Consider the following 11,274-nt stretch of genomic DNA (forward strand, 5'->3'; position numbering starts at 1 on the left):
TACAGAAGTTGTATATCATTCATGCAAAGAAGTGAAGGCTTTTGTGATGAAAATGTTTTGTCTGATTGGAATGGGATTCCTTTGTAGGTAGTGTAGCAACATGTTGCCAATAGTGATTCCTATAGTGTCGAGGTAATGTTCTTATTTTCATGATGCTTAACAGCTTTGCCATACACACATACTTATCTCAGCAGGAAGCTCTTTAGCCTGTATTGCAAAAATATACCTAGGTGTTTGAAGTTGGTTGAAGATCCTCTGTTACCAGCATAGGAGACTCCTAGAACGCGGGTGGGATTATCAAGTGTGGGATGGCAACAGTGACTTTAGATGGTGCTGACTTAAATCATGTGCACGTATCAAGATTTCAGATGCTGTACATGGTATCAAACCACAGGTTTTCTCACTCTTGGTTGTTGGGTGAAGCAGAGTTTCTGTTGCATGTGCCTCTCCTTTGAACAGGCTGAGTGTAAGTTTTAAAGAGGGAAATGAATTCAAGGCTAACCTTCTTTACAAGGTGGGAGCTAAAGAAATGGCTCTGACAGGAAAAAAGGGGAGATAGAGGCAAGATATTGATAATCCCTTTGATTCTTACTGCGACCGTTAGGATGGATGGAGAGGGAAATGGAAGAAGTTTAGTTGCTTAGTTTAGTGGTAGCAACAGGCAATTAGATTAATCTTATTCAAATAATGTGTTTGGATTGTGCTACTTAGGGGAGGATTTGATTAAGAATGATGCTGTACCAGTACATAATATGAGATGGTCTTGCCATTTTAAATGTGACTAGGTATGATAAAAGGAGAGAGAAATAAAGCAGAGAGAAAGAGGCATTGTCAGCACAAGTTACAGCCGAATTGCAGGAAGAATCAAGTTCTCTTGAAGTTCTAGTCTACTTCAGTCTATACATTAAATCATATGGTCTCTAATAATAGCTAGCTGTTACCAAAGAAAGTAAAAAATAGTGCTGTAATGTCCCTAAAACGTGGAAAACCTCACTTTCTGTTCCTCTGCTGCCTTGGGGATACAAAACCAAAGCTGCCACTGTTTGAAAATTTCTGTGGAGCACTGTAGTTAGTTGATATAAGGTTGGAAAAATGTCAAAGACAACTTATTTAGGCAATTCCCAGTAGTCATTTTCTTCTTCCCAACTAAAGGTTGTGACCACAGGCTATTGCCCCTTAGCAAGAAGTTTAAGCCTCCAGGAATCACAGATAGTGAAAGCTCTCTGACAGAAATTCAGGCAACAAAAAAAGGGGTTATGCTTTTAATATACTTTCATAGCAAGCGGGAATGAGATACATAAAATTATCATCCTAGTGTTGCAAGTGACAGAAAATGTAAGTGCAGCAGAATCATTAAAGTGTGGAAAAGGAGCTTTCAGAGCAGAAAAAATAAAGGTGTTGAGTTTGTTCATGTCAACAGGTTTGCGTTCTGTCTTTTGAACTTTACCTTTGTTCAAACACAGCACTGAATTGTGGTGGTCACTCTTGTTGCTGACTGTGAGTACCAGGTGCTGTTTCAGATGTTACCAAAGACTCAGAGTTTCCTTAATTGGGGAGGATAAGATGGACGTGTATTACACTTAATACTAACGATTGTCACATAGAGGCCATTATGGTTTTCTGCTTTGGTCTAATTGCATCATTAAAATAGACATTTCTCAGAGTTCTCATCAGTGTTCACCCCTGGAATGATGCGTTAGGCAGTTGTGCACATTTTTTTCCTCTGCTTTATGCTGCTGCTGGTAATGGTGAGTACCAGGGTCAGAAGTTACAGTGGGCAAGAGGGGTCCCTCACTCCCAGCAGCAGAGCTCGATTGTGTGCTGAGCTACATAGCATGTGTGTGTACAATGTCTTCATGGTAGTGTGACTTTATAGTTAGTCTGAATTCTTTATCTTTTTTTATTTCTTTTTTTCTAGGCAAAAGTTTGAGGGCTTAGCTAAGAGCCAGGGTATTTTATAACTGTTTGGTTTGCTTGTCTAATTTTATTTAAGTGTTTGTGCTTCACATTTATTTTATGACAGGTTTTTTTTTTTTTTTTTAAAAAAAAAAGGCTTGTAACTAGTGAACAACTACTTATTATATTATCTTTGAAGGTCAGCTCTGATTATGAGTGTCCAAAACATCCAGTGTTTTTACTGAGTAGCCAGAGGTTGCAGTATTTCATAATGGTAGACATCACTAATTTGAAACTTAGTTTAATTTGTATTTTCTGTCTTATTTGCAAAACAACCATTTGGAACGATAGTATGAGTAACTGATCATGTCTACCAAACGTTTTTATGATTTGCAGGATTTTTTTAATTTGGTTTGGGACCAAAGGAGGCAACATACAGCCACGTGAGAAGCATGTTCTTTGAAAAACTGCCTCCATCAGTGATGGTTGAAAGTGGAAAGTATTATAAATTCACAATACTTCTGTGGAATCCCCTCAAATGCTCTGGCTCCTTTGTGCCGAAGGTGGATGAGGGTGAGGATAGAAGGTGCTGGAGTTGCAGAAGCGCTGGTGGAAGTGAGTGGTGTGAGCAGGGAGGTTGCAGACAGCAGCTGCTCCTGCTTCTGTTGTCCTTGCAGTGAGGAAGCCGAAGAGCCAGCGCTGTGTTGTCTCCCCTGCCGTGTATCGATACTCCTGTGTGTCGATGGCTGGATGTGCAGGCCAGGGAAGTGGTGACTCCAACTCCTCCCTGGATGGAGAGGGTACGTGAGTTATCAGTTGTGTGCTGTGATTTCATAGTGTTCTGGGCTTTATCAGTAATAGAATGTCAGAGTATACTCTAGTTTAGTCCCTTTTTTCCCCTTGGAAAGCAAGGGGATTTCAATATCTTCAGTATTGTAAATGTGTTGGGAATACTTTGAGTACTTTGTTTTATACTCTGTTTGTTCATACGTGCAAAAGAAATCTGAATGCTAACGGAAGATCTCGTATAAGGAAAGGCATGAAGTAACACCACTATCTGTTATTCTTTTGGAACCAACTACCTAAAAAAAAAAAAGTCTTAAAATTGACAGCGTTCTTACTCTACATTAAACCTACTGCCATATCCACACTGTTTCTAATGCTGCCATTTAAAAATACCGGTGTTTAATATGCTCACTATCTGTGTTTTAGATGCAACTGTGTATTAATCTTTGCATTTGTTTTAATAGCTACTACCTTGCATCTTCCTAAAACTGTGTTGCAGATACTAAAGCTCTAAAACTATCCCAGGAGGAGGTGGCATGTGTACGCTGTCCCAATTTTCATTTTTATCTTGCATACCACTTCAAAATGCAAAGTTGCTGTCATGGGCAGTGCCAGATCCTCTCAGGTTTCCTTGTGTCACGTACCACACCTCAGGCTGGTGGAGGAGACGGATGGCTGCGTGTATACTGAGAAGCAAAACAATAGGTGGTGGCCTCAGCTTCTGTCTGCCAGGGGACGTACAGCACACACGTGGCCGTGGGGAAGTAGTGGAAGGGACCTGAGTTCCTGCAGAGAGAAAGTAGAGTAAGAACCTCTGTGGAATTACTCTAAAAATTCAGCAGTTACAGAGCTTAAAATACAGGAGGTTTTATTATGTGATAGTAGTTGTGTTTCATGCCTGTGATCCCCTTGAGTCATTTACCAATCATTGTGTTTTTCGCAAGTTCTCTGGTTTATTTTTGGCTGTTTCTCTGTGAGATTATAACCCATTTTTGGCAAGTCACAACTTGCAGAGGTGAAATTCTTTTTCTCCTTGGCTCCTGGCCGCTTGCATCTTTTGCTTTATCCTGGCTCCTCACCTTCTTTAAACCTTCCTGTCCCTGTCCCCCCCTCAAAAAATAAAAAATCATTTGGATCACTTTCTCTCAGTTTGAGTATAATCTCGCTGATCAGTTCAGTGTGTGCCAGAGCTGGCGCAGGAGAAGGGGCAGGATTGTAAATCCATCCAGAAGAAAAGGAGAGTAAAAACTGTGTGGCCTTGGTGAATGGAGCAGGTGGTGCATGTTTTCAGTGATCAGCCAGTGTTTTCTCTTGCTGTCCCAGTGCTTACCCCTGTCCTCGCTCTGGCTGTCGTTAGCTTTTGCATTGTCCTTTTTTAATTCTTGGTGGCTGTTGTGGTTTTGATAGGACTTTGCGCCACATTTAGTTTAATACTAAACTTTCTAGGTTAAATCTGACTCAGCTGTAGTTCTAAGCACTTCACATCTCAACCCTAAATTTCAAAAGTGCTATGTTAGACCTTGAGAAGAGGCATGGGTAGGTGGGCTGAACTGCCTTCCCAAGGTGCTAATCTGTGTTCCTTGTCAGGATGAAGTGCAGGTAGCTCATTTTTACCTTGCCTAATCTTAGCCATCGTAAATCCTGCCTTGAGTAATTGCTTGTGAAGAGCGTTGTGTGGGTGACTTGTCTAGCTGTGGTACTCTTAGGGATAGATTTTAGTTTTCCACAATATTTAACTACAGTTACTCAGAGGCTATCTGTTCTTTTCTCACTTTATCTGCCAGCGTATTTTCAGTTTGCTTGACAAACTGGAGCAGCAGTCTCCTTACTAAGTGAAGGAATATCATCCCCTGGCACGGGTCTGTGTTGATCCTGTAAGGGATTAGTCCTCTGCAAATACATGAATAGTGGGAAAAAGTAAAGAATATATCAAATGTACACAAACCAGTGGGAATCAAATGAAGGTACAAGCAGTCTTAATTTTTGTGCAGCTTTTCTTTTATTACTTGATTTTTCTTAAATCATAGGGTGCTGTCCTGACTCTGACATGCCGCATCTGCAAGGTGAGCACCTTCACATACATGGAAAGGGCCTCTGCTGTTCAAGCACATGGAGCAATTCACAAGAGAGGCAGTATTATTAAAGGAACTGAGATACATTCTGCTGTAACTGAATTAAAGAGACTTCTGACCACAGTAGAAGGATTATGTGATGCCAGAATTTTGGGTGATAATTCAGCTTTTGGAGAGGAAAGTGATCTGGCAGACACAGTACAGTTCTTTCCATTTCTTTTTTTTTCCTGTGCTGCCTCTACCAATAACTTCAGATCCTGTGTCATCACTTCATCTCACTCTAGTTCCTCATCTTTGACCACATCAAGCCAATGGTAATCTCCTTCTTGAATCACTTAAAAATGTGCTCATATTCGAATTTATTTAATTTCTTAAAAGTCAGAGTCTTGTTGCACTTTTTCTTCCCAGAGTTCTACCTCTGTTTTTTTTTTTCTTTTTAATAACCTCATCCAATTCTAGATGTATTAGGGTTTTTTTAATCATGGATTTGAAGAATAAAAGCAGCTGATGAGGTAAATTCAGGTATTGTAAGCACAGAAGAAGGGCTTTCCTCTGCCAGGGCACTTGCCAGCTGGAAGCCATTACAGGGGAAGCCTGTCTTTGTTCTGGTAGCCCAGAGCATCCTGCTTTGCTGGGGTAGGAATGTTCTGGCTCCTCCATACTATCAACTATGCAGATGGTAGAAAAGAGAGCGTGTGTGTTGTTCTTCCACCTGAAGGAATTGAGAGAAGCTTGTTTGGAAACAATCCTTCAGAATCTTAGTTGCTAAAATACCTGCTAAATAAAGATTTGGTAAACCTCAGGAGAAATGCTGATTTAGACAGCACAGCTGGAATTTGGGTGGGCTGCTGTGAGGTGTTCAAAGACCATTTGCTGTGTTCTTCAGATGCAAAACTGATTTTACTTCTGTGCTGTTAGAAGTTTGTTCTGTTGTAGGAATCTGGCACAAAAGGTTCCAGCCCTAATGATTTTAGTCTGGCAGAGGAAAAAAAAAAAAAGTGACTAACACCAAGGTTTTTCTGCTGGGACACATTAGGTAAAATTAGTAAGAGATTGTTTTGCCTGCCCCACCTATAATAAAATAGTAGTTAAACTGGCTGTGTTCTTGAGTAACTTCGTGTTCCAGCTTCTCCCTCCTCAGTGCTTATCATGCTATATAGTAAGTAAATCAGAATAATTCAGGTCTTAATTATTTTTGTTCTTCATTATAGAAAAAGTTTCCAGTTTGCACATTAGACACAATAACTAGTTCCCTGCAAGCAGAGCTTGAAGGAAATGTCTTTGCTCAATTATGAATAACCAGCTTGAAGCTGACGTTTTCAAAGTCTTGGAGGGTGTGAAGACAGAGGCTTAGCAATTGGTGTTTTACCAACCACTATTCTATAATTTAAAACCAAAGAAGAACATATCTACCCATTTTGGAAGTATTTCTTTTTCTTTTGATATTTATTTGCAAAGGCTGCCTGCTTGGAGAATTTAATAGGAAAGTATTTTTGTTTGGCTTTTATTTTGATTTAACCTCGCAAGAAAATAGGTTGGAAAATGTGACTTCTCTGGATCGCTGGCAGATGTTCTGTGGGCTTGTAGTGGTGGAGCTGCTGGTGTAGAGGTGTCAGAAATTCCATCTTTTGCTCTCCAAAGAGCTCAGATTTGATGTAGCCAGCTTTGACAATTCAATTGTTATCTTCCCTCTTGCTTGCTGTCTGGAATGCACTTCCCAGGTAGTCCCAAAATAACTGTTTATCACTGCAGGTCTTGTTTGTATCACATGTGAATGTATGTTGTTAACTTGGGTTCCGGTGGAAGGTCCAAGGAAGATATTTTCTTCTGTTTGAAAAAAGAATAAAGCAAGAATACTTGAAGTTCTCTCATAGGATGTAAATTAGAAGGTATATAAAATGTAGATTTAATCCTCCTGTCACTGGGCCATTTCTTTAGGATCACATATAAGTGATACAGCTACATTGTCCTCTTTATATTATTATTATTTACAAAATAAAATTGTGATTGTTTTGGGGTGTGCTTTTTTTTTTGTGGCATAGAAGAAAAATATCAGTTGGGGCAAGCTTTAAATCAGAGGTTTTTTTGCTGGAACAGCTCTTGTTGGGAGACCAGAAGGTAAAAGACTTTCCCTGGCTGGGGCATGTATACTGCACTCATAAATCCAGTGGTGTCTGGTGTCTGTGTAAGATAATAGGTTGGTTTTTATTCTTCCATTCTCTTTTTTTACTCCCCTACTAACCTCAATCATCACTTCATAGACAGCTTCCTTGGGCACTAGTTGCACTTTGTGGCAGCTGCTGTTTGTTTGAAATGGAAGAATGCCAACAAGCACCTCATTTTTGGTAACAGAATGAAGGGAGAATATAAACAGAATTTGTTTGGGTGTAAGAAATTGGCTCATGTTTTGACAGTTTTTTTGCATTGTTATTGTTTGCTGTGTTGCTCTTATTTGAAACATGTTATGTAATTGATGAATAATAATAATAATAATGATGAAAGAACACAATCTGCTCTGGTTTTGTGAATATTTGATTTACAATCTTCAGGACAAGCCATTCTGATCCACATTGTACCCCCATGATAGTGTCAGGCTGTAGGGACCATTTCTTCTTTAAACTTGTCCTTCAGCACTGTGGCCACAACTGAAACTTCACCAACTTGTACTTTCATATTAGCTAGTGATCTGGATTTTCCTCTGATCAGAAAATGAGCTTTTGAGAAGGATCTTTTTGTTTTGTTTTGTTTTTCTTCCTCTCATAATGGAATAAATTCTCCTCAGATTAATTCATGTAAAATGTGTGGAAAATGCCCAACTTCCTTCTGCTGTAAGCATTGTGTAATGAAAGCCAAGAAACACTGAATTGGGCGAGGGGGGAAGGTACAGTCATGCACTAGATTTTGGAGCCTTTGATTGCTTAAATGGTAGGCAGGCAGAGTGGCACTGACTCATGGGCTTAGCTGACCTACATTTACCTAGCTCTGATCTTTCTCCAGGCACTATGTAGATTTGTTAATGTTCTAGTTTTAAGCTGCAGGCTAGTGATAAAGGACTGTAAGATGTACTAAGAGTTTGCTCATGATTCATTGCATGTTCAACTGTTAAAAGCTTTAATATACAACCACTCTGCCTTAAAGTACAACTTCATTTCCATGTATTTCTGTTTATAAAAATGGACTTTATTTTTCCATAAAGAGGTTTTATCAACATAGGATTTTTTCAGAAACTGGTTTGCTTAAAATACTACTATTTAGGCTGTGATATGGCTGAAAATATATGGCTAGTGGTCTTCTTAGCTTCTAGTTATGGGTTGTTGCTTGCAAATTTAGAATCTAAAAAAAAACCTAACCCCCAAACCAAACTGGTTTTCAGTCTCTCGATTTTGTCTGTGTTTTTATAAGCATTTTAGCAGTAAGTTTCTTGGGATTTGGAAATTCCTTGTTGTACCAAATTAGATAATAATCCATGTACTAAAACTTGATGGATTTCAGTCTCAAAAGGAAGGAGAACCTAAGGGAAGATTGTCTTTCAAAAAAAAAAAAGAAATTTGCAAACTTTGACAAAGTGAGAGAGAAATAAAAGATGAGGGAGAAATACCTTATTTGCTGCTTGGATGACAAATGTAATGGCATTTTCTCTGCTAATAAACCCCAAGTGCATTCATATACACATGTGCCCTTTTTTTCTTGCCAGAAAACAGACTTTTATCTGAATGGTTCATTTTCTCTACTCCAGCCTGTCCTGTAGCTTTGAGAATAGGTACACTTTGTAGAAGTAGCTCAATAATCAAGATTGTGTAGCTTATGGTATATATCAGCTATTTCATCATTTCAATTTGTATGTGAACTAGTTTTAACTTGTTAAGCCTTCTGCTTAAATTCAGTTGAATTCTTCCTTGCTACCATTAAGTAAAAGCTGTATTTTTAACTCATTTGTGGAAAAGCAGTTGAAGTGGGAATGTTTGCAGCTTAAACTGACTGGAAGCTCGAAGCTGTTGGTTATTAGATGAAAGCCACGTTAATGCTTCTTGAAAGCAGAAGTTGACAGTTCATTTTCCTAGCTTTTCATGTAGCAAAGGTGATGCCAAGATGATGATGATGCATCAGCAGTGCTATTTCTACCCATTTTTCTAGGACAAGCAGCTGTGTAACACGTACTCCTCCTCCTTGTATTCCTCCAGGAGAACACTCGTGTTGCTAGACTGGAATACCAGTGGAGGTTTCATTACAGGCAGTAGGGTAACGTTAGCATTTGTTTATTAAGTGGTTAAGGAGAGCACAGCAAAAAACAGTTGACATGAGGAGAGTTTGCAGGCATTTCAATCCTTTGGGGTCTTCAGAGAACCTTTTTCCTCCCCTTCTTGGAATTAGTTCTATCGCTGCTGCTTTTGTCTGCAAGTTAAGATGCCACTTGGTCAGTTATAGTAGTTCAAGTTACTGTACAAATATAAAAGTACTCTTACTTTAATTCCTGTGTGGTGGTAAACATTTTCTTTTATATATTTATTTGGTTAATTGGTTTTATGTAATTTGTGTTATAATCTAGATGCAGTTAGTATCTCAGAGATGGAGAGATGATGATGTTGATGAAATGTTTTGTTCAAAGTGGTGTAAAATCTGCTGGAGTGCAGATGTATGTTATGATATTATACATATTCTAGAGAAACTGGTTGTGGTTTTGTTGTGACTGGAGACCACAGCAACTGACAATCAGGAGAGTTTAGGATGTTTCTTTTGAGAGGTATTTAAAATGACTTTTTTTAAATTTTTTTAAGAGGGAGGCAGGTACTCGATGCAGGAAAAGTTGCTCCCTTATGGCATGTCAGAGTGAGCACTAAAACTGGTGACACCAGCTCAATAGTGAGTTTTGGAAATGCAGGTTGCAAGTCCTTTCCACTGTACCAGCTTCAGTAGTCTCATTCAATATTCTGAACTTGTATTATAGAAAAAAATATGTTGCAAATGTGATGTTCTTTTAAAAAAAATTGCTTATCTACAAAGTATTTGTATAATATTCTACTCTGACAATTTTAAATTCTTTAAGAAGAAGGCACAGATACAGGTCTTTTGATGTCCACTCTCCAGTCACACAGGAAAGAGTTCAGAACTGGAATTTAATCTGTTTCTTTTGAACATTTTCAATAATTTAGTTGTACTTTTTCCCCCCCCCCAAAATTCTCCAAAGCTGTGTGAGAATGTTTTGAATTCAGTTCCCAAACTTTAATTGCAAAATCTTGATAGGTGGAAATAAGGCAAATAAATTAAATCTGAAGTACGAGTAATGTAAGAAAGTTTAATTAAAAACTGGAGCATCCATGCCACCAACGACTTCATGTGAAAAGATACCATTTTAGAATTGCACAAGGTATATTTAATTTTGCATTGATTTTTAAAATGTATATGCTAGTAGTTGTTAGTGTCAGTATCTGAAAGGGGAGGTTTTGTGTACGTTGTGTAACATCCTGCCTAAAAGCACTCTCGTTTTTAAGGGTTATTCAAGCGTTTACTTTTATTTTCATCCTTGGTCTTGTAGATGTGAGCATCTGCAAGAAGCCATTCATATTTGAAAACTCCCAGAAGTTCAGAACTTTGGTATCTCCAAACTAGTATTTAAAAGAAGGGTGGAAACAAACCCTTGTGAATAATTTTATTTTTAAAGTGATTGATTGTTAAACCTCAGTATGGAAGATCCTAGATGGAAAAAACCATCAATTTCTCATCAGGCAGTGTAAGAAAGGTGTTTTGTTATGTTACTCACATAATGTTACTCACATTAGATAAAATAATGTAAATTTTAATATGTTTAATAACATACTGTATATCTCTGGTGAATGGTCAAATGGGGTTACAGTCATGAATTACAAAATGGAATAGATCCAGCAGTATGTTTTGCCTTTATGGTTCTGTTTTTCCATTCCAAAGGAGAGATTTGGAAACACTGATGAGAAAATGGAAAGGTAGGAGAGGTAGATTTCCCCCCCACCTCCAAGAATTCCCCAAAGCCTCCTCCTTTCCACACCCCCACTCCCCTGCCCCCCAGAGAATTATTTTCCATCTATTTTTTTCTTATACAGTTGCAGGTGGAAGATGATTGAAATTTATATGATACTGTTTTGACATTGCTCTTAATCTATGGCAGAAATCAAGATCCCCAGACTGAGGTTATCTTGGAGGATCCTTGAATACACTTAAGGCAAGGTTAATGATTGCTCTGCAGAGTTAAATAATCTGGGGAGGGGCAAGAGAAATGCCGTGTCAAATATGTGCTCCCCAAAAAGTGAGAGAGGATTCCTTCCTAGGAGCAGAAAGCTTCTATGTAGGTTGCAGAGATGGTTTGAGAAGGAGAGGGAGATCAGATTTGACTCTGAATTAAGCCTCTTAGGGATTATGGATCTTTCAAAGTAAGTCTGGGAGTAACGTTACAATTGGAAATTTTCAAAACTTCCCTCCAGTATTCTCTTAAAGTTTTTCTTCTAAATCCAGTGTAGGTGTGAGACTGGACTCTCTTCTAAGCATCATT

This window comes from Antrostomus carolinensis, unplaced genomic scaffold, assembly GCF_000700745.2.
Source record: "Antrostomus carolinensis isolate BGI_N321 unplaced genomic scaffold, ASM70074v2 scaffold21101, whole genome shotgun sequence".
Lineage (NCBI taxonomy): Eukaryota > Metazoa > Chordata > Aves > Caprimulgiformes > Caprimulgidae > Antrostomus > Antrostomus carolinensis.